The sequence below is a fragment of the Mustela putorius genome, unplaced genomic scaffold (genome assembly GCF_011764305.1).
Source record: "Mustela putorius furo isolate JIRA1106 unplaced genomic scaffold, ASM1176430v1.1 tig00003976_pilon_pilon_pilon, whole genome shotgun sequence".
Classification (NCBI taxonomy): domain Eukaryota; kingdom Metazoa; phylum Chordata; class Mammalia; order Carnivora; family Mustelidae; genus Mustela; species Mustela putorius.
Window position 1 is genome coordinate 7,639,676 of NW_025422118.1, and position 25,058 is coordinate 7,664,733.

Below are 25,058 nucleotides of genomic sequence, written 5' to 3' on the forward strand. Positions count from 1 at the left end.
GGACAATATGTTTGATATTGCATTTGTACATATATATATTTCCTCAAAAATTTGTTGAATCTTTATTGGGTACTTACTTTAAGTATAAAGCCTGGTCTAGAAAATAAATACTTGGAACCAGAAAATAAACACTGGGAAAAGACACTGATATTTGGCTATAAGAATCTCTCAAAGGAGTGAAGAGACAAGTGCATTCAGAACTAAGGTGAACAATGTGATAGTTCAGTTACACAAATGGTATAGTAGTCATTTCTGACCTTGAGGTTAGAAAAAGTACCATAGAGATTATGATTTTAATCCTTGATGAATTTTGACAGCAGAGAGAAAAAAGAATTATAACTTTTTATAATTATGTACTTAAAATAGAATTAAAAATTGATGAAATAGGGGTGTGAGTCGTTCAAGTAAAGTGCTAAATAATTTGGAGCAGTAAAAGAATAGAAAAGAAAACTGTCAACAAACTTGTGCCAAGATAAAATTCGGACTTCTCCCTGGTAACAATGATTTAAGACCATGGAATGATTTTAAGACTTGATATTTTAGATGTTGACTTGTGTTAGCAAAAGAATTTGGCCAGATATTTGTAGCAAAGGACAATGGAGAATAAAGTGCCTTAGTTCCAGTAAAAGATATGAAAACATGAAATAAATGGGAACAATTACACTGGGATAATAGTGGTAAAAATGGAGAGATTTTAAAAAGTGATAGGAAGAAGTAATGGAAATTGGGAATTAACGGGTAAAAGAACTAAAAGTACGGGGTGATTAATGATTAAAGTTACTTACTTAGGTGATGCTGTTAGGGTAAGCTAATTTCTGTGACAACCCCCACATAGTGCTGACCTCAATAAAAATGTATTTTTTTTTTTTAACTTACATTCTCAAGTGAGTTGACAGAGGAGTGACCATGACCAGCTCTGTTCTATGAAGTAATTCAGAGACCCGGGCTCCTTCCATTCTGAGCTCCACAACCTTGTCAGAACTTGAATTCCTACCCTGAAGCCTCTGCATTGAGCCAACAGGTGAAGTAAGAGAGAAGGACAGAGTGGAATATTTTTAAAGGCCTTAGGATCAGACACAGAAAGGCTTCACACCACTTCCACCCAAATTCCATTAAGTCACACGATCCATTTAACCTCAAGGAGATCAGGGAATGGGTGGCATTAAGGAACAGAACACCAATATTGGTGAACAATGGGCCAGTTTTGGCTACAGTGATCCACAGATGTTGGTGATATGGAACCCAAAATTTTAAAAAGCAAGTTTGAAGGAAAGTAAAGAAAATGAGTTCAAGGTTGGACATGGTTAGTGTTGCATGTGTTAACTTCATGCTGGTTGAAATATTCTGTAGGTAGTGTTAAATCTGAGTACAAGCATCAGGATGGAGTTTCTGATGTGGGAATTATTAGGATAGGGGTGGTAGTATAAACAAAGCTGTGATTGAGATCAGGGGAATACCATGGATGAACCATGAGCAGCCACATATTGTAACATACGGTAGAGGAGTATAAGCAAGCAAAGGAGTTTGAAAAAGACAGTCAGGGGCACCTGGGTGCTCAGTGGGTTAAAGCCTCTGCCTTCAGTTCAGGTCATGATCCCAGGCCCCACATCAGGCTCCCTGCTCAGCGGGAAGCCTGCTTCCCCCACTCTCTCTGCCTGCCTTTCTGCCTACTTGTGATCTCTGTCTGTCAAATAGATAAATAAAAATCTTAAAAAAAAAAAAGGAAAGAAAAGAAAAGAAAAAGACAGTCAGATTTGTGCAAAGAAAATAGGGAGACAAGACAGTCAAGGGAGCCAAAGCAGACTAGCGCAAAAGGAAGGGGAGTTCAAAATGGCAATACTGCAGGAGAAGGGCAGAGGAGAGGAAAGACAGAGACATGAGAATTGGTAAAGACAGAAATAATTGTTGAAAAGTGCAGGAAAAGTTAAGGGGCAGGAGACTAGGTAAAGGATGGCATCGATTAGCAATGAATACAAGCATTGGCAAAGCGTGTTTTTTGTTGAGGTGAATTATACCATAGATTGTGGATTCTAGAAATGTGAAAAGAACATAGACTTGAATTTGCATTATGGCTTCTAATTTAGATCTGCTTAGCCCTGACACCTTGGGCTAAACATCTAATCTCACTTAGTTTCCCCACATGTGAAATGAAGCAACTGGACTCAACGTTCTCTAAGTCCCTTCTCTCTACAAATTTGAATCAAATTATTAGTTAAGACAATGCAGTGTAATCATGAAGAAATGAGCTCTGCCTTAGTATCATCCCTATGATGCAGCTTTGATCAGACCATTAAAATTCTCTAAACTTCATTTCCTCATCCCTAAAATTGAAAATGATATATACCCCCTAGGAGTGTTTTAAGGTTTAAAAAAAGTCACTGATTATAAAATGCATAGCACAATGTCAGCTATCTAGTAAATAATTATGAATGTGAGTGTTGGCAGGACACGAGCACAACAGACCATTGGGATGGATGTGATAGAGAAGGAATTCAGAGAAGGCTCTTGGTATGAAATTTTGGAAAGAGAAGAACAGCTTGTGGCATCTAGGAATTGCTTGATTCTTACTGACTATACAAAGAGAGCATGTATAGGCACAAAGAGGTTAAAAAAGAAGAATGGAAATTTATGTATGCATTCAAAATGGACATTCATGAGGACTTATAACCTATTCAGGCTCTGTTCTTGGTGCAGGGAGAAGAGAAGTAGATAAACAAAAGTCTGGTTTCCGTATTTAGCCTGTGAAAATGACTAACTTGCCTCTCTTTGTAGCCTACCTGGTCTTAAAACAATGAAGAGTGGTCTTGTTCTTTTTTGTGTAACCTGAAGTAGGCAGCCTACAAAAGACAGCCGTGAGCCCTTGAAATACCCACTTTTAAGTGTCTCCAGTAATTTTTCACACAGAAAAGGCACTCTTGTTTATTTGAGTAGCAGAATGGAAAAAATATATGCACCAGAAGCAGGATAGATCAACATTCTCACTGGAGTAGAATTAGTTGGCTACAGACAGTGTTTTATGGGTTGTTTCACTACCACTTTAATTAACTTCAAACAAGGAATACATTCTAGCTTCGCTCTTTTTCCAGTGTGTGAAGCTGGATTCCATATGTGTGATGATTATAACATTGAATTCTACCCTTTGGGAAATCAACCTGACATTGCTCTGAATTGCCCATTGAGTATACAAGGCATTCAGCTCCTTTAAATTATAAAGGACAATGTGAAGAGAGTCTTGCCTTCCGTGTCCTGATTGGCTGTTACCTGTTCCTCTGAGCCAATAGCATTAACAAGTCCAATTAGAAGGGCTAACACTGGGGCTGGGGTTTGGGATTTAGCAGATTGAGGAGCTGGAAAGAGGACTAGGGATATAGTATGATAGCTCCAAGCAGGACTTTTAAAATTATTAAACTTCAGAAAGACTTTTATAAAAGAAATAGAATTCAGTTGTGACTTACATCTTTAGCAGTTTTCTTTCCCCTTTAGTTCCCCCTCCCCCTTAGTGTGTGAGATGTATTCCTTATTTTTTTTTTGAGGTATACATATAATCCTATGTTCTCTGTAGAGTTACTGTTTATGAAACACTTGCTATGTGCTAGGCAATGTGTTAAGTGCTTTTTATATTTTACTCTTATACACTTCATGATCACCCTAAAAGTTAGTTATCATTATGCCCACTGAACAGATGGAAAAAGCAAGGCTAAAAATTGGTAAAGCTGGCATTTGAGCACAAACTCTTATACCCTAAGACAACCTGCTTATTATAAAGCAAGGCTATAGAGCTTTCCAGTCACCACAAAAGAGAGTGGAAAAAAAAAAAAAAAAAAGGATTAGGCTTGGGCAGACTGAAACTAAGGGTGGTGGGCTGGTGGGCTGAACCTTGTTATCTTGTGCCGGTAATTAGCTGAGCTTGTCCTTGGGAATCTCATAAGATCTGTAGAGAACTGCTTTTTCTTAAGTTTGAAGGGGGTTAGAAAAATGGTTTTTTTATGTGGGAACTTAGCTGAAAAATTCTCCTCCAGTCCAGGCAGAAGACAGGAAGGTGAACAGGGACCCTCTTATGAGCTAGAAGCAATTTTTATGACTTCTCAGTTACGAGGTGGATCATCTGACTTCACAGAGTTAGTTCTTTTCTCCTTTATACCACCTAGTCTGTGGTCATCTTGTGAAATGGAGAAATGGAGATTTTTCAGGTTGGGTTTGGCTGAAGCTGGAAACCTACTCTGCTGGGAAAGGAAACGATTTGTCTCCTAAAAAAGCCAGCTTTTCCTAACTCTGGGATATTGTATGAGAAGCTCAAAGTGGTAATGGTCTGCCAAATTTCTGCTTTAAAGTCAAAGTCTCTTCACCCTTCTTACTGTCCAGAGAGTTCCTATTAATTCTGACTGTGGCTTTTCTATGGTGAAGCACGGCTGCATACAAACCCAATACTGTGTATGGTTTAGGAAGCTGTTAGTAATTGTCCCATATGGTAGGAATCACTCAAAAATACGAATTTTTTTGGCTCTTGGTTTGTTTATTTATTTATTTATTTATTTATCTATTTATTTGAGAGAGAGAGAGATACGCACACACAGCAGGGAGTGGTGGGCGTGGGGGAAGAGGGAGAAGAGGGAGAGAGAGAATCTCCAGGGAACTGTGCTGCGTGTAGAGCCTGACCCGGCGCTTGATCTCATAACCTTGCGATCATGACTTGAGCCAAAATCAAGAGTCCAGTGCTTAACCAACTAAACCACCCAGGCGCCCATTGGCACACACACTCTCTCTCTCTCTCTCTTTTTTTAAGGTTTTTAAAATAAATTTATTTATTTATTTATTTAATAGATAGAGAGAGATCACAAGTAGGCAGACAGGCAGAGAGAGAGGGGGAAGCAAGCTCCCCACTGAGCAGAGAGCCTGATGCAGGGCTGGATTCCAGGACCCTGAGCTCATGATCTGAGCTGAAGGCAGAGGCTTAACCCACTGAGCCCCGCAGGTGCCCCTCTTTCTTTCTTTTTTAGGGTTCCTCCTAAGCATAAATTTATCATTTATAAATTTATCCTTCATTCTCCATGGATACAGACAATTGTCACATGGCTGGATTACTGTCTCTGGAAATGCCCTCCCCCCATTAGGGATCCAGGATGATGTGTGAGCTCATCTGAGTGTGTGTCGGTGGGTCTGTGTACATCATGCTCAGAGAATTTGTGAAACAGAGGAAGGAGAAGTGGCAGCACCGATCCTCTTTGACCTTCTGCTGTCATTTCTGTGAACCACCTCCTTGACTTTGGAGAACAGAGGAAGAACTCGTCTACCATGAGATTTGAAAACTGGGTTCAGAATTCCAGCTGCTCCAATGTGTGTATGCCCTGGGTGGCCACCTGACTGTTCGGAGCCTTAGTTTCCTTCGCTATGAAATTCGTGCTGTCATGCTTACCTCACAGATTTGTCGTCAGGATGAAAACAAGGTGATGTAAAGGGGAAAAAAAAATGTGACAAAAAGAGCCTCATACAGCTCCAGTGTGGTATTATTTCCATTGCCTTTGGGTAGGTGTGCTAAGTCCTGCTTTTCCCTTGCCATGACCACTTACCTGGACAGGGAGGACATGCATGTGGTGCAAGAAGGGAGGCGGGAGGGAGGGAGCCAAGGCTGATCTGTGAACTGCTGCTAAAACAAGCCAGGGCTTAACCCTGCAGGTATTGCCTCAGCTTTCCTGTAATGCAAAAGCCAATTCTTAGTTTTGGGAATTACCTTTTCCCCTTAGACCTCTAAGGATAAAAAGTTTTGCCACTTATAACTTTTGGGGCTCCTGTGTGTTTATTTAGAGCAGACCTTATACACATATTAAGGGATGGAGGGCGCCTGGGTGGCTCAGTGGGTTAAAGCCTCTTCCTTTGGCTCAGGTCATGATCCCAGGGTCTCTGCCAAGCAGAGAGCCCGCTTCTCCCCCCACCCCGCCCCTGCCTGCCTCTCTGCTTACTTGTGATCTCTGTCTGTCAAATAAACAAATAAAATCTTAAAAAGGGGGGGGGATGGAATGAGGTGAAAAGGAAGATAAAAAAAAAAAAATTAAAATTTCCTTTGACCTCAAACTTTTTAGGGATAATTTTGGGCCCTATGTCAATTTAAGACATCCTTAGTGATAGGATAAATTTAGGAGTATGATATCTCATTTCATACCCTTTCTTTCCTTCCTTCCTTTTTAATAAAAAAGGTAAGGCTAAGTTCACTGGAGCATTCTTTTTTTTTTAATTCTACATGGATGTAACTAAAGAGATTCTGATTATGAATTAGTCATGGAGAGCTTGGCATTACTGCTGGTAGGTATATTTCTGTATTGACATTTCACTTGGATAAGCCAAAGGTTGGTAAGAGATTGAGTTATAAAATAGGTAAAGATCTTTGGTTTACAAGTAACTTATTTTTGTGTGCATGGATTCCAGATGTTTCACTGAAAGGGAGTCAAAATATGCTCCCTTAAAATAAGATTGGAATTGATGTCAGAAAGTGACTCATACTTATTAACCCAAAGAAGAACACAGATTGTATATATATTCAACTCCAATATGCCAGAGTACAAATATAAAGAGAGTCATCATCCATTTTTGTTGTTTTAGAATTTATATTGTTCCTTCTTCAGCACTAAGAAGTGTCCCTTGCAGAAAGCACTTCCCCATTAGTCCACAACCAGCAGGGAAAGAGTCTTCTTCAGTCACTGAGACCATAGAGAACATCTGGTTGATTAACAGATGTTAATGCCAGAATAGCTTTGGTTTGATCAATGATGTAATCAATCATGAAAGTTATAATTTTAGCAAGGTTTAGACTGTTCCATTAAATAAAGATGGAACATGTCTGATGTTCCAGATTTTCAGAAAAAAAACTATATTTCTCTAAAACCAGTATTTGTGGAACATCTGCATACATACAATTTTAGATGTCATTTTTAACATGTCCATATGGCAACTACCTTAAGTAAAAATGAGACAGTGGGCAAAAGTAAAGATTAATTTTTCCCCTGTAGTTGAGGGAAGAATATGAATTTAGTTTGATTTTATGGATTAAAGAGACAATAGAAAAACATGGGCTGAAAAGCCAACTGAGATTCAGTTAATTTATTTAGGAGGAAATTGTTTAATGAATTATTTTATGTTTTAGATATTCATATTATGAATCTAAATGTGATTTTTAGTTTTACTTTCTGTCATTAAACAAAAGGAACAACAGTGCAACTAAATGAAAATGAAAATGAGAAAGAAAAACCAAAGTAAAATGAATTGTTATAGTAGGAAGTTATGATGCAAAAGCAAAAATAACAAAAAAGAGATGTAATCTGATGGCAAAGAAAGAATGCAACTCATTAGGAATATGGCAAAGGACAGAGATTGAAGATGGATGAGCAAGGAAAAATATTCAAGTGTTTCATGGAAAATTTTTTTGAAATGAATTTGAAGAGGAATTATTTGTTTATAAATTGTTGCTGAAATAGCAGAAGGGCATGGTTTTCAGAAAATTTCTCAGAAGGATACCCTCTATCCAGGAGAGCTGATTACTTGCTATCATCATCAGAAGTATGAGGTCTCCCATCAAAGAGCCATATCCAGAAATGAAGTCATGACAGGGGAAACTCCATTACATGGATTTACACAGCTCATGTTCAATTAGCCAAAATGCCCAAATGGAGGCATCAAATAAAACTTGTGAAATCAAATTATTAGTAACAAGTTCCTGTTTGTTACACTGAACTCAGATGTGCCTCTTAGTTTCCACTAGTTTTACATGTAAACACAATCAGAAATATAAAGTAGAGGGGCACCTGGGTGGCTCAGTGATTTAAAGCCTCTGCCTTAAGCTCAGGTTGTGATTCCAAGGTCCTGGGATCGAGCCCCACATTGGGCTCTCTGCTTCAGCAGGGAGCCTGCTTCCCCCTCTCTCTCTGCCTGCCTCTCTGCCTACTTGTGATCTCTGTCTGTCAAATAAATAAATAAATAAAATCCTAAATATATATATATATATATATATATATATATATTAGAACTTCTCCAACTATACACAAAGACCACATGGCTTGAGTGTTTCTTACATTCTAAGCAGTTTATACGCATTAAACTCATTTAAGCAGCACAAAACTTTTGGAAAGATACAATTATTTTCTCTCTGTAGAGATGAGAAACATAAGGTCAGAGAACTTTAAACTCCCAATTACATGGTTAAAATGGTGGCAAAAATTAAAATTCAGACTCAGACACAGTTGTAACCACCATGATGTCTTGCAGTTTTCAATTAAAGCATGACTCAAGAAGAAATTTAAACATTTTAGAATTTTTTTTGACACATAGTTTTGCTAAATGCAAAACAGAGATGGCCAAACTTGATTCGTGCTTGTAAGAAACAGTGTTCTTCACCCAGATTAAAAATTTACTCCTCCCCACCCCTAAGGTTCAAGCATATTTAATAATATGCTCTGACATAAGCCTATTTTTCCTACTTATGTTATCTTGGGACAAAGAAAAAAAACTTTTGAGAATACATTTTAAGCTCAGTGTTTCAAACACTTTGATTAAAAAAACAATTTTCCAAATGTCATCCAAGAGTAGTGCTCTCTAAGACCACTCTGTAAAAGATACTCCAGAGCCTATTACAGCAAAGAGAAACATTTAAGTCTATGAAATATACCACTGTGGGAAGTCTTATATAATCTTCTGTTGTGAGTCCAAATTAGGAAATATTTTCCTTCTTAGAAACATGCATTCTTAAAAATAACCGAATAAATAAGTTTCTCAGTTCACTGATACCAAATTTAGTTTAAGAAGGAGGGGAATGACAAGCAATAACAAATTTTAACTTGCCTTCATATTATTTTGGAACATTGTTTTCTTAGTAGTATTCAGCATTAGGTATATTTCTCAGTCAGGGTTCTCCAGAGAAACAGAACCAATAAGGTGTATATAGACATATATAAGTAATCCATGTATATATCTTACCATATATGTATTACATGTTAATGAGAAAGACAGGAACATGAGAGAGATTTATTTTAGGGACTTGGCTCATGTGATTGTGGAGGCTAGGAGGTCCAAAATTTTAGGGCAAGTTGGCAGGCTAGAGACTTGATCGATGTTTCAGCTCAAGTCTGAAGGCAGAGAGAAGGCAAAAACCTTCTTCCTTGGGGACATCCATCTTTCTCTTAAGACCTTCAACTTACTCAGTGAGGCCCTCCTACATTATGGAGGGTAATCTGCTTTACTCAAAGTCTACTGATTTCCATTTTAATCTTATTTAAAAAATACTTTGACTATAACATCTAGACTAATATTTGTTCAAATATCTGGATACCATGGCCCAGCCAAGTTGACAGATAAAATTGAACATTACCTAATGAGAACCTTTCTTCTAAGCATTTGTTTTTGGCAAAGAGAAACAGATCTCTTATTCCTAAATCCAGGGCCAATAAAAGAATATTGAAGATGCAACATCTGATTTCACAATGTATTTCTATTGTATATAGAGAAGTACAATTTGTCAGTTACATATCTCTCATTTGAGATGGCTAAAGAGAATGTTGTTACTCAAAGGAGAGCAAAATTTTTCTGTTACAGTTGAATGTTATATTCTGTGCCAGCTTTTATGTCTGTCCATGTGTGGGACGGCAGCATATATGTGAGATCACTTTATTATAAAGATTTTTGGATTACTGTAAAAACAGACCATGGAAGAAGTCCAGGGTCAATGAGCCATATCCTGCATATCATTGTTGAGTGGTGCGTACCATTATGAGGGATGGGTAGGGAGCACTTCATTTTGAGGCATTCCTTTTACTGCTTGTGGTGTTTTAGAAGTTAACATCCAACCTTCAATCTTTTATTATTTTTATGTGACTTTAAAAAGCTGCATTTCTGTGGAGCTGCAGGGCTTTTGAAAATGAATTCAGCTGACACATTGAATTGGGATGTATCAAGATGGATGGCAGATTCATATTCCAGTATATCACATGACTTGCATCAATTTAGTGTGTCAGCTAAAAAGTTTAAGGACAGAGGAAAAAAAATCAGTTAAAGAAATTTCATTTCTGGTAAAACTGGATTTAGGAAACCTGTGGTTATTAAAGAAACTTTATATTGTGAGTCGTCATAGAGGTTTTAAGGACTGTAAATATAGTGATATTTCCTTTTAAATTTGGATGTCAACACAGTCCATGGCAAAGATTTTGGAAAGCATTTTTAAGTCCAAAGAAAAAAGCAGGGAAGCATGAACAAAAAGTGATAGATATCAGGGGGAAAATGAGGTTTGCCCATAATTTAAGATAGGAATCTGGGTGATATTAATTGGAGAAATAAAACTGCAACAATTTTATATGGCAGAGAGTTCAGCTCAATCAATATGGAAAGTAAAATTTTGTAGATTTTCTAATATTTAGGTAATATTTTTAAAATTAAAGAATAAATACACTTATGGGTAAATCAATATGTATTTATTACTTACTATGTACCAGACACCATTCCAGGTACTTAGAATACAATCCATAAACAAAGCAGACAATCTTGGAGCTTGGATTTTGACAGGGAGAGGTAAAAATGAGCCATGAATATAATAAACAGGTAAATTGTGTAGTGTGCTAAAAGATAGTTAGTGCTATGGAATAATAAAAAGAAATTCATCAGGATTTTAGAGATTGAGAGTGTCAGTGGGGTCAGGGGGAGGGCTGGTTGCTCAGGTAGGACTCACTAAAAATGTGACATTCAAGAAAGAATATGAGATAGGTGTAGAAGTTCACCCCTCTGCTGCCTGAAGAAGGACACTCCAGGAAGAAGGAACCAAGGCCATCAAGAAGGAACCTTTGGCCATCAGGCCAAAGCCCAATGATGGAAGGAGGATAATGTAAGGATATGAAGTCACTGGAAGCCAAATTAGTAGAGTCCTAAAGATCAATGGATTAAAGTTGACCTTTATTCAGAGTGATATGACAGCCAAGATGGTTTTGAGAAGGGAAGTGAAAAAATCTGACTTATGTTCTAAAAAAGGTGACTATGGTTACTTTGTTGGGAATAGAGTATAGAGGGCAAAGGTAGAAGCCAGGAGACTTAGAAGATAAATAAATGCAAAAACCCAGAAGAAAGAAGATGGTGATTAGCACTAGGCTAAGAGTGGGGTGGGGGGCAAGGAAAGTTGATTGGATTCTAGATACATTTTGAAGATAGAACCAACAGGATTTATTTATTTATTTATTTGTTTATTTATTTATGGCAGCTTGCGTTTGGGTAACAGGAAAAAGAGAGCAAAGATGGCTCAGAGATTTTTGGTTTGGGCAATGAAAGGATGAAATTACTATCAATTTAGATGGCTAGCATGAAAAGGAGTAGGTTGGTGGAAATGAGCAGGAGTTCAGTCATGACAGTTTAGGGTGAGATATCTATTAGATAGCCAAGGGAAATACTGAGTAGGCATTTGGCTATATTGATTGGCATTTAAAAGATACATCTGGGCTGAGAGTTGGCACCATGTAGATAGGATAGAAGTTAAACCATATATGACTGAAAGTCCTTGATGGTTTTTGACTGCAAATAGCAGCAATTTCATGTGGTTCAATCTAATAAAAATCTTTGGAACTGGAAGTGATCACCAAGGTTGAGAATACAGAGAGAGAAGAGTACCAAGCGTGGGGACTCGAGACAGTCTCTTTTAGGATGTTGGAGGAAAGATGAAAAGCTAACCAAGGAGATGAAAAGTGGAGAAGAAGAAAGAAACTGTGTTGTCTAGGCAACCAACCTAAAAGAAAAGAAAGAAAGAAAAAGGAATCAGAGGATACACTAATCAAGTTAGATGCTAGTGATAGATTGATGAGGATTGAGCATTAAATCTAACAAAAAAGAAGACTTCAGTGATCTTGATAAAATTTTTTTGGATAGAATGTGGGAGTGTATGTATTACTGGAGTAGTTTTAAACAAAATGGAAGGGAAGAGAATTAGAGATGCCACAGATAGAAAACAACAATATTTGTTGCAAAAAGAAGCTGGTAAATGAGGTATGTGGTGAAAGAGGACTTCACATAACATTTTTTTTTTAATATGGGAAAAGTTCATATACTAATTGGAATAAATCTACAGAGAAGAGAAATTTTGTGATGTGGTAGAAGTAGGGAACAATTATTAGAGTTTTGTTTTGGGGTAGGCAAAAAGGAATGGAATTCAGTGTACGGGTAGATTTATATCATCATTGTATGGTTTTACAAAGCTGCAGAAAGAGTTTAACTCTCAAAACAACAGAATGGAAGTTAGGCCATATGGATACAAATGGAGGTGACATAGAAGTTGTACTGATAGGAGCATGTGAACTTTTTTTTTTTTTGATAATTGTTTGTACTTTCTTAATAAAAAAAAAGTAACATCATAAGTTGAAAATGAGGAGAAAGGGAAAGAGCATTAGAGGCTGCAACAAATGTATGAAGTAGTGACTAGATGATTTGGAAATTGAATGGAATGGGGAAAGGAAATAAGATCATCCCATGGTACCGAGGGCCCTCTGAAGATGTTTGTCCTGAATTAGAGTGAGGATAGTCAGCAGGGTGTATGCTTTTCCCCAACCACGTTCTGCTACGTGGATACTGGTATAAGTAGAAAGAGAACTGAATTTAATCAGGGTTCAATTTCTGATCAAGTAGGATCAATGGAGAGAAGGACAACCGAGTTGAATATATCGATACAAAAGAATAATCACCAATATAATGTGAACCTAGTACCCAAACTGTGTATGGAAACCAATGAGGATGTAAAGAGTGTGGTGGAAAGTGAAAAGAGATAAGATCTAAGGACTTTAGGGCCTTTGGAGTTGGGATTCTAAGGGCAGTGAACTGGAAAGACAGGAGATGGTGCTTGAAATTGATATAGAAGAGATGTAATCCTTGGCACAAGAAGCCCAAGATATGGTTATAGGAGGGAATAGATGAGGTAGGAGGAAGGTAAGACCATTGGAAGAGAAAAGATCAAGTAACTGAAAGCCTCATCAGTTGGAAGCATCATCAATGCAAAACTTCGGAATGATCAGGAATTAAGCCAGTAGGCTCATTTCGTTCTTGGACAAGAGGATTGATTATTTTATGGATGTCAACTTACTTTATATGTTTAAACACAAATGAATTTGAAAAATCTCAATAGGTCTCTTTTTTTGGAATTTGAAAGCATGAATAAATAATTCTGTAAAAATAAAATGACTGGGCACCCTGCAAAATGTTTGATTCAAAGATTCAAAAATTAAAATTAAAAATTTTGAATATTAAAAGTAATAAGGGAAGAATTCTTATCAGGTAATATAATACACTATAAATCAAAACAAAAACAAGACAACAAATAAAATTAACACAGAGACCAACTTAAGACTTTATGTGTGTGTGTGTGTGTGTGTGTGTGTGTGTGTGTATCTGTAAATCATTGTTTTAACATATATTTTCCTAATGGCTAATGGTGTTGATCATATTTTAATGTGCTTATTTTCAACTGTATATATATTTGTGAAATATTTATCCAAATCCTTTGCCATTAAAAAAATTGAGTTGCAGGGGCGCCTGGGTGGCTCAGTGGGTTAAAGCCTCTGCCTTCAGCTCAGGTCATGATCCCAGGGTCCTGGGATCGAGCCCCACGTCGGGCTCTCTGCTCAGCAGGGAGCCTGCTTCCCCCTCTCTCTGCCTGCCTCTCTGTATACTTGTGAGCTCTCCTGTTCTTTTAAAAAAATAAAAAAATAAAAAAACCTAAAAAAAAAAAAAAAAAAGGCAAAAACTCTACTGGAAAGGAAAAACTGGAAAGAATTAGTGAAGTTCACATTTCAGAGGCAAACTCTCACTAAAGGAATTAAACCTAAACATAGGACTATGAAATACTTCCCCTATCTTTATACCTTACCAACATAATTAAAAATATATTTACAAAAGTTTCTTCTACTTAGTACTTCTCATGCCTGCCTACCAAGAAGAAACTGTAAGTCATAATGAAAGGCAAAAAAACCCATTTTAAGAGACAGGAAAAGCATCAAAATCAGACTCAGATGTGGTGGGCATGTTGAAATTGATGGACCTGGAATTAAAACACCTAGATTAATACTAAGACTTTCATGGATAAAGTAAATAGGATGTAAGAACAGACAGAAAATATAAACAGAGGGAAATTATGAGAAAAGAGAAAAAGAAATACTAATGATTAAAAAAAATGTAACAGAAATTAAGAATGCTTTTGATGGGCTTAATAATAGTTTGACCATGGCTGAGAAAAGAATCTCTGAGCTTGAGGCTATCTCAATAGAAATGGCCAAAACTTAAAAGCAAAGAGAAAATAGACCAGAACAGACAATGCTAGAATTGTGGGGTAGCTTCAGAAGGTATACTAAACACACACACACACACACACACACACACCCCAAATATAAGTGAAATGAATAATAGCAATGGCACATGGCACAAGAGATGGGAGGGAGGAATTAGAATAATTTTGTTGTTATAAGAATTTAGCACAACCTATGAAGTATAGTGTTATTTAAAAATGGAGCTGGATTAGTTGTAAATATATTCTGCAAACTGTAGGGTAACCACAGTTACCAGCATTACCCTGATACAAAAGCTATGTAAGTATACCATAGGAAATGAAAACTACAGGTCAATATTTCTGATGAATACAGATGTAAAAATTCTGAAAGAAATACTAGCAAACCAAATTTAACACCACATCGAAAGGATCATATACCTTGATCAAACAGGATTTATCCCTGGAATACAAGGATGGTTCAACATATGCAAATCAATAAATGTGATATACCACATTAATAGGATAAAAAACCAAAAATCATATGACCATCTTAACAGATGCAGAGAAAACATTTGATAAAATAAAACATATATTTATTATGAAAATGCTCAAGAAATTGGGTATGGAAAGAACATACCTCAACACAATAGAGGCCATATATGACAAAACCATGCTTAGTATCTCAACAAATAATAAGAGGCTGAAAGTTTTCCCTCTAAGATTAGGAGAAAGACAAGTGTACCCACACTTCCCATTCCTATTCAACATAGTACTGAAATCTCTATTCCAAGCAAGCAGAAATCTCTATTCCAAGAAATCAAGAAATCAAAAAAGGTATCCAAATCAGAAAGAAAGAAGTAAAATTGTCTATGTTCACTGATGGCCTGATGTTGTATATAGGAAATCATAAAGGCTGTCAAAAAACTGTCTGGACTAAGGAACATAATCAGTAGTTTCAGGATATAAAATCAACATACAAAATCAGTTTTGTTTTTATACACTAACAATGAACTATCTGAAAAAGAAATAAACAATCCCATTTATATTAGCATCAGAAATTAAAATACTCAGGAATAAATTTAACCAGGGAAGTAAGCAATCACACTGAAAACTATAAGTTATTGATTATGAGACAAAATAAATGCAATGATATCCCTTTTTTCATGGATCTGAAGAGTTAATGTTGTTAAAATGTCCGTACTACTTGAAAACATATAGAGATTCAATGCAATCCCTATCATAATTCCTATTTTTCACAGAAATGGGAAAAAGATCCTAAAATTCATATGGAACCATGTAAGATCCTGTACTGCCAAAGCAATCTTGAGAAAGAACAAAGCTGGAAGCCTCACACTTCCTGATTCAAACTGTATGCTCAGAATTAAAGACACACATACATGGTTAACTAGTATCTGACAAGGGAGCCAAGAATACTTAATGGGTAAAGGATAGTCTCTTTATAAAAGATGTTGGGAAAACTGGATATTCATATGCAAAAGCATGAAATTGGCTCCTATATTATATCACTTACAAAAATTAATCCAAAATGGATTAAAGACTTTGAACACAAGATCTGTAACTAAAACTCCTAGAAGAATTGGGTACGGTTATATGGATAAAACCTTTCTGACATTGGCCTTGATAATGATTTTTGTGGATATAATACCAAAAGCACAATCATCAAAAGCAAAAATCAACAAATCTGAACAAATCAAACAAACTGAAATCTTCCGCACTGCAAAGAAAATAAACAACAAAAATAAAATGTAATTGTGGAATGGGAGAAAGTATTTGTACACCATTTATATGATAAGGGTTTAATACCCAAAATATTTTTTAAAGAATGTATACAAAAGAAAATGTATACTGCAACCCAAAAGAAAAAAAAAGCAACCTCCCCAAACCAAAAGGAAACAACAAAACCCCACGAATAATCCAATTAAAACATTGGCAGAAGGCTTGAATAAATATTTCTCCAACGAAAATACACCAATAGCCAAGTGTATAAAAAGATGCCCAACTTCACTAATATTCAGGTAATGCAAATCATTAACAACAATAAGATATAGCTATCATCATATACACAAGCAATAACAAACCTTGGTGATGATATGGAGAAAACGGACACTTGGCATACTGTTCTTGGGAATGTAAATTGGTATAGCCACTATGGAAAACAGTATGGAGTTTCCACTAAAAATTAAAAATTGAACTGCCATATGACCCAGCTAATCCACTTCTAGGTATATGCCCTCCCCCTCCCCCGAAAAAACTGACTTAAAGAGGTATCTGTGTCCCTATGTTCACTACAGCATTCTTCACAATAGCCAAGGCATGGAAACAATTTGAGTGTCTATTGATGGAAAGATGAGTAAAAAAATGTGATCTGTATTTATATAATTTATATATTATTTAGCCATAAGAAAGGAAATCCTACATTTGTGACAATATAGATGGACCTTGACAGCATTATAGTAAGTGAAATGAGTAATACAGAGAAATAAAAGTATTTTAGGATCCTACTTAAATGTGAACTCTAAATATATCAAACTCATAGAAACATAGAATAGAATGATTATTTCCAGGGGCTGAGGAATGGAAAGTGAGATCTTTGGTCATAGGGTACGAACTTTCAGTATTAGATGAGTAAGTTCTGAGGATCTAAGGTACAACATCAACTATAGTTAACAATATGACATTGTTTATTTGAAAGTTGCTTTGTGAGTGGAACATTAGTGTTCTAACCATAGTACCAACAGGAATAAAATTGTAATTATGCAGGGTGAAGGATGTGTTAACTAACCTTATTGGAGTAAACATTTCACAATATATACATGTAAATTGTATCTGAATAAAGCTGGGAAAAAGTGATAGATAACCCACACAATGGGCGAAAGTGTTTGCCAATTATATACTGGAATTATATATAAAACATAAAATAACAGAGTTATATACAAAACATAAAATATCTTTATAACTCAATGTTAAAAAGGCAAATAACCCAATTAAAAATGGGTTTATAAAGGGATTTATATAGTCATTTTCCCAGTGAAGACATATAAATGAACAATAAATATGTGTAAAGATGTTTAACATCATTAAGTACTTGGAAAATGCAAATCAAAACCAAAATGAGATACCATTTCTCATCAACCAGAATGGTTGCAATCTAAAAGACTGGTAATGGGCTCTCTGCTCAGCAGGGAGCCTGCTTCCCTCTCTCTCTCTCTCTGCCTGCCTCTCTTCCTACTTGTGATCTCTCTCTGTCAAATAAATAAATTGAAAAAAAAATCTTAAAAAAAAGACTAGTAATATATTTTGGCAAGGTTATAGATAAATTAGAACCCACATACACTGCTGATGGGAATGGAAATAACGCAGGAGAATTTATAGAAAATAGTTTGGCAGTTCCTCAAAAAAATTAAATGCAGAATTACCATATAACCCAGTGAATCCATGCCTATGTGTCTACAGCCCACAAAACAACATATATCCACACAAAAATTGTATCTGAGGGGCACCTGCTTGGCTCAGTCAGTTAAACACCCACCTTTGGCTCAGGTCATGATCTCAGAGTCCTAGAATCAAGCTCCATGTCAGTCTCCCTGCTTCAGTGGGGAGTCTGCTTCTCTCTCTCCCTCTGCTCCTCCCCATTCCTCTCATGCTTTCTCGCCCATAAATAAATAAATAAATAAACAAACAAATAAATAAATAAATAAAATCTTCAAGAAATTATATGCGAATATGCATAGCAGCATTATTCATGATAGGCTTAAAAGTGAGAACAACTCTTATGTTCACCAAATGATGAAATGATGCACAAAATGTGCTAAATATATTTATTGGCTGTAAGTAGTAATGAAGTACTGAAACATGCTGTGACATAGATGAACCTTGAAAACATGCTGAAAGTAGTCAGTCTCAAAAGGTTGCAATTAATAATCAGATTATATGATTCTATTTATACAGAACATCCAGAATTGGCAAATTCACAGAGGCAAAAAGTAAATTAATGGTCATCTTAGATTTGGAGGTGGGGGTCATTGAGATGGAAGAGTTGGGGTATCTAATTGGTATGGAGTTTCTTTTTGGGGAGATAAAAGTGTTTTAAAATCGATTCTGCTGATGGCTGCATAAAACTATAAATGTAGTAAAAATAAATTGTACACTGTAAGTTGATGAATTGCATATGTGTGAGCTGTATTTCAATAAAGCTGTTACTAAAAAAATTCTCAAGTTGGGGCACCTGGGTGGCTCAGAGAGTTAAGCCTCTGCCTTCAGCTCAGGTCATGGTCTCTCTCTGCCTGCCTCTCTGCCTACTTGTGATCTCTCTCTCTGTGTTAAATAAATAAAAATCTTGAAAAAAAAAACAAAAAGTCCTTAAGTGTTCACTATTCTTGCCTTGGGCTTAGGGAGGTAGCTGTGGTGCCAGAGGGCTTTTCTTGGTGTTTGTGTTCTACTTTTACCTTCTAACCTACCTACGCCTGTACACAGGAAGGTCTGTCTCTAAGTTCTACCCCCTTCCCCATTGCTAGACTATGGTTCTCAGTGCTTTGCTAGGCTAGTCTTGATATTAGCCCCTTAGGCTGGCCCTGCATTCTTGGGTATTTGGGTGGGACTTTCTTGTCATGCTGGTGTCTCCTCTCCATGGCAATCAAAGCTTTCTTTGCATCTGGAAAATCTTGTGTAGAAGAGATTTTCTGATTTACTCTCCAGTGGTAGGAAATGTATAATGGCATTAATAAGGTGTTTAGGACCCATTATTATTATTATTATTATTATTATTATTAATTACTATTATTATTTGCTTTTCCATCAGTAGTCGAATTGTTTTGTTTTTCCTTCTATCCTTTCACCAGCTACCATGGGTCTTGATGTGGACCCTACAGGTAAACAGCATTTTAAAGACCTGTTTAGAAACTTAAGGCTTTGGTTTGAAATGAGAACAATGTCTGTGGTGGGGGATTAGGGGTGGTGAGGGTCTGTGCCCTTCCCACTTTGGCTCCTAATCCTCTCCTGCATATCTGCACCACAAAGCAGAGTGTGAGGGGGGTATATTCTGTTCTCCTGTCAGGAGACAGGAGAGTAGGTGAAAGGAACAGTCACCTCACCAGGAGAACAGGTGACAGGAACAGTCACCTGTTCTCCTGACAGGAGACTGTTCCTGTCACCAGTATTTCTATTGAGCACCTGATGAGGTTCTGTGAAAAACAGCCTCCAAATGAACCCATGGGAATAACTTGGATAGCCAGCTCCTCTCCCTGTGCTCTGTCACAAACTAGTCAGCCTTTCTATTTTGTCTCTCCTGGGATGGGCCTGTCCATCTCTGGTTACTCCAACTTCTCTAACGGGGTTAAGAAAAAGTGTAATTTTCAGTTGTTCTAGGTTTTTCTTACAGTTCATGGAACCTATGCTTTTCTTTAAAAAATAATTTAAAAAATTTTTATTTAAGTGTAATTAACATACAGTGTTATGGTAGTTTAAGGTGTATAATACAATGATTCAACCATTCTATGTGCTACTCTGGGCTCATCAAGGTAAATGTGCTTTTTTTTTTTTTTCTCATTAAACTTTTGTTTTAATGGATCTCAAAACTCTATGATATATTTTTAGTCAAGTTGTTTCCATTAAAAAGTATGACTTTGAAAACTAATAAATTAAGGCTGCCACACACACACAGAGCAAATGGTCCACAAAACATTCTCCTTTCCTTCTGAAGGTTTTATGATGCATTCTTATTATTAAACAGTCTTTTACTATTAAACTTATATGGCCAAGTGGTACAAACAGTTCTGAGACCATTCTCCCACCACTGATTAAGATTAGGGTGTCAGGTGTTGGGGATAATATTCATAATATTTATTTATTTATTTTATTCATATAAATTATATCATAATATTATGAATCATAATATTCATACTATTAATTTCTGAGCCTTCTGGGCAAACTTCGTGACCTTGCCAACTCCAGCTGCCTTGCTGCCTTTTTTTTTTTTTTAAAGATTTTATTTATTTATCGGGGTGGGGGGGAGAGCGAGCACAGGCAGACAGAATGGCAGACAGAATGGCAGGCAGAGGCAGAGGGAGAAGCAGGCTCCCCGCTGAGCAAGGAGCCCGATGTGGGACTCGATCCCAGGACGCTGGGATCATGACCTGAGCCGAAGGCAGCTGCTTAACCAACTGAGCCACCCAGGCGTCCCACCTTGCTGCCTTTTTGTCCTCTTGTTCATGTCACAAGACATGAACATGTCTTCTCATGACATATTCATGACGTGTCCTCATGTCATGAACAGCAAAACAGCCCAGAGGAGGATAGTGTGAGAAGCTTTCCACATACACAGGCTTGTCAGGAACCATATCAACAATGGCAGCATCACCAGATTCCAAGAACTTGGGACCATCTTTCCGCTTTTTTCCAGAATGACGATCTATCTTCTCCTTCAGCTCAGCAAACTTGCAAGCAGTGTGAGCTGTATGACAATGCAGTATATTTGCATATCCAGCCCTGATTTGGCTTGGATGGTTCAGGGTAATCACCTCAGCCATGAGTTCAGCTGCTTCCATGGGTGGGTCTTTTTTTTTTTTTTTTGTCACCAGCCACACTGTCATAGCAAACATCTTTGATGGACACATTCTTGACATTGAAGCCCACACTGTCCCCAGGAAGGGCCTCACAAAGCTTAATGGTGCATTTCAACAGACTTTACTTCAGTTGTAACATTGACAAGAGCAAAGATGACCACCATGCCAAGTTTAAGAACACCAGTTTCCACTCAGCCCACAAGGACAGTACCAATAACACCAATTTTGTAGATGTCCTGGAGAGACAGATGAAAGAGCTTGTCAGTTGGATGAGTTGGTGGCAGAATGCAATCCAGAGCTTCAAGCAGTGTGGTTCCACTGGTGTTCCCATCTTTACAAGTGACCTTCCATCCCTTGAACCAAGGCATGTTAGCACTTGGCTCTAGAACGTTGTCATCATTCCAACCAGAAATTGGCACAAATGCTACTTTGTTGGGGCGGTAGCCAATCTTCTTAATGTAGGTGCTGACTTCTTTAATGATTTCCTCATATCTCTTCTGACTATAGGGTGGTTCAGGGAATCCATTTTGTTAACATCAACAATTAGTTGTTGTTCTATATCCAATGTGTAAAGAGAAGGGCATGCACATGGGTCTGCCCATTCATGGAGATACCTGCTTCAAATTCACCAAAATCAGCAGCAACAATCAGGATAGCACAGTCAGCCTGAGATGTTTTTAATAAAGTCTCTGTGTCCTGGGGCATCAGTGATGGTCATATAACACTTACTGGTCTTGAATTCCCATAGGGAGATATCCATGGTGATACTATATTGACATTCAGCTTTCAGTTAATCTAAAACCAAAGCATACTTGAAGGAGCCCTTTCCCATCTCAGCAGCCTTCTCAAAGTTTTCATAGTTCTTTCGTTGATCCCACTACATTTGTAGGTGAGATGACCAGTAGTGGTAGACTTGCCTGAATCTACGTGGCCAATGAGGATGATGTTGATGTCTTTTCCTTTCCCATTTTGGTTTAGGTTTAGTGGAGGTTTTCACGACACCTGTGTTCTGGTGGCAAACCCATTATGAAAAAAAGGATAAGTATACCCTTTAAAAAATATATTTATTTATTTGACAGAGAAGAGAGAGAGACAGTGAGAGAGGGAATACAAGCAGGGAAAGCAGGAGAGGGAGAAGCAGGCTTCCCTCAGAACAGGGATCTGATGTGGGGCTGTATTCCACAATACTAAGATCATGACCTGAGCCAAAGGCAGATGCTTAACAACTGAGCCACCGAGGCACGCCGGATAAGTATACTCTTAATCCTCTTCTTTTTCCATCTTTCTACTTTTCAGTGAAAGAGAAACTCTTTTACCACTACAAATATTTCATATTAATCATCTATATTCATACATTCGTATTAACTGATGATTTATTTTTTGATGGAAAGTATGACCAAAACCAGGCATTCGGTGTAAAATGGTATAAGTATATTTACATTTTGGGGAGGTTATGTTTACTTTTATTTATCTTTATCTTATTAAACAAATGGATTTTGTTTATTTGACAGAGAAAGAGCACAAGCAGGAGGAGCAGGAGAGGGAGAAACAGACTCCCTGCTGAGCAGGGAGCCGAATGCGGAGCCCAATCCCAGAATCCTGGGATTGTGACCAGAAGCAAAAGCAGACACCAACCAATAGCCACTCAGGCAACCTGGTATGTTTACTTTTAATTGCTCCTGCCAGATTTTTTCCTACATTCTACAAACATGGTAACAATTTATGTTTTCATCTCCTATCTCTGCTAGTAATAAATACTGTTTAAAAATACTTGCCAATCTTAGTGGTATAAAATTATATTTTATAGTTATGTTAAGGGTGAACTTACCTAATTAGTATTAATTTTGTCATTAAAATTTTCTATGCCATGAATTGCCTTTTTCCATTTTTCTGCCTTTTCTATAGGGTTGTTTGCATTTTTCTTGTATTCTAAACAATCCTTGTGTATTTCAAATAAAAGCAGTTATTTTGTCATCTGCATTATTTTTTCAAAGCCAGTCATTTTTTTTTATTATGCATTTTGGCATGCAAAAGTTTACATATTTACGTGTTTTAAGTTTAGGTTTAGTTTTCTTATTTGGTTTAGAATGTCTTTAGAATGTTTACATATTTACGTGTTTTAAGTTTAGTTTTAGTTTTCTTATTTGGTTTAGAATGTCTTCTCCTCTTTAAATTTTTAACATGTACTCTTCTAGATGTTCTGCTAAGAGTTTTATTGTCTTGCTAAAAAATAAATTTAAGTGTATAATCTATTTGTATTTTTGTATATGGTATGAAGAAGGGATATAATTTTCTTTTTAATGTATAACCATTGTCCATTTAATGTATAACCATTATATCTGTTAAAAATAGATGATGATAATGATGATAATAATAAGATGATAATCTTTCCCACTGAATTCAAATACCCCTTTGTCACCATTTAGAGATGAATTGTTATCTTTCCTTGGATTTACTTTTCGATTTTCCATTTGGTTCCCATAATCTATTCGTTTCTTCCTATGCTCTATCACACTGATCATATTAAAGTGAATTTTTAGTATATTTTGATATTTGGTAAGGCAAATTCCTATACTACCTTTACTCCTTTTATTTTGTTTCATGATATTCTTGGTTTTTCTTAAGAATTTATTACTCAATATAAACCTTAAAGTACTTTTATACAATATCAAATCATATGATTTTACTTTTCTTATATTTTGGTTAAATTTCTACAGTGAGCATGAATTTGTTATTTCTAACTAGCAAAAGATACATAATAATAAAAGACAAAAAAATGTGAGAATATTGAGGGTAAATTTCCTGGTACTTACGCTGAGCTACAAAACTAGATTAGATAATCACATTGTAGAATACAAATGTTGAGGTAGATTAGGAGAATAAAGGAAAACGTTCTGTGCTTCTGAAAGTTATAAGAGCACAAAACTGTGCACCTTAAGTGGCAAATGAGATCAGATTTATATCCAATGGAACATTTCTGCAACATGAAGGGGGAAATAATTTTTGGTTTCACACAGGGACTCCATGAATTGTGGTTTGCATGTCTCCTTGTGCAGGTGGCATGCTAATCTTCTCTGTATTGTTCCAATTTTAATATATGTGATGCTGAAGTAAGTATGAATTGTGGTTTGATACTGCAGCCTGACTAGAGTGCCCAGGGGTTTGTTCCCAAGTTATGTTTCAAGGAACACCAGAATCTCTCTTTTGATGCATAGATAAGTTCTTTGCTCAAATGCATATGGCAAATGCAGCTCATTTTGCTAAGATCTTTGAAGAAGATATACATGTAGCTTCATTTTGCTCTACATTTTTTGAATTTAACTTCACATGAAATCTTTTTTTTTTTTTTTTAAAGATTTTATTTATTTGACAGACAGAGATCACAAGGAGGCAGAGAGGCAGGCAGAGAGAGGGGAGGAAGCAGGCTCCCTTCTGAGCAGAGAGCCCGATGCAGGGCTCGATCCCAGGACCCTGGGATCATGGCCTGAGCTGAAGGCAGAGGCTTTAACCCACTGAGCCACCCAGGAGCCCCCCACATGAAATCTTTTTAGCTGAGTTTTTTTTTTGTTTCTTTTTTTTTTGAGGCGTATCTTGAATCTTCAGCGGGACTTTCAGAAGATGCTTCAGATCTTGGTCCTGGAAGAGGTAGAGTGGGTACTGTCAGGTCAAAGAAACTCATTAAGTAATGGTTAAGGTAGAGTATGTCACTAGAGTCAAACTACATTTATGTTAATTACTTACGGTTAACAGAAAATAATTGTTTTAGAGCACCTGGGTGGCTCAGTCGGTTGAGAGTCTGCCTTCAGCTCTTGGGTTCCTGGAATTGAATTCCATATGCGGGCTCCCTCCTCAGTGGGGAGCCTGCTTCTCCCTCTCCCTCTGCTGCTCCCCCTCCTTGTTCTCTCTCTCTCTCTATCAAATAAATAAATAAAATCTTTAAAAAAAAAGAAAAAAATTTAAATTTCAAAAACATAAAGTTGATCTGAATTCTTGCTAGATTCATCTTTGGCCATAGATTATGCCTTGATTTTGAAAGTAAAACAGCTTTTTTAAGTGGTAGAGTTAAAATTCTCAGTGCCCTTTCTAATAATGTCCTGATTAAGTCATCATTCATTTTTATTTCTGTCTTGCATATTATTTTCCTTTGAGGCTGACAGTTGGTGTTTAGATCACTTAAAAACAAATCTCTTCCATGCTTTTCCCCCTTGTCA

The 25,058-nt window shown here is 36.7% G+C and overlaps 1 non-coding gene and 1 pseudogene across 1 annotated transcript; both read right to left on the reverse strand.

Moving 5' to 3' along the window:
- Positions 1-20,496: 20,496 nt before the first annotated feature.
- On the reverse strand, positions 20,497-23,369 carry LOC101670449 (annotated as a pseudogene).
- A 489-nt stretch (positions 23,370-23,858) lies between these two features.
- On the reverse strand, positions 23,859-23,961 carry LOC123389500. Its single transcript, XR_006604095.1, has one exon. It is a non-coding gene; the product is annotated as a U6 spliceosomal RNA (small nuclear RNA).
- Positions 23,962-25,058: the final 1,097 nt, after the last annotated feature.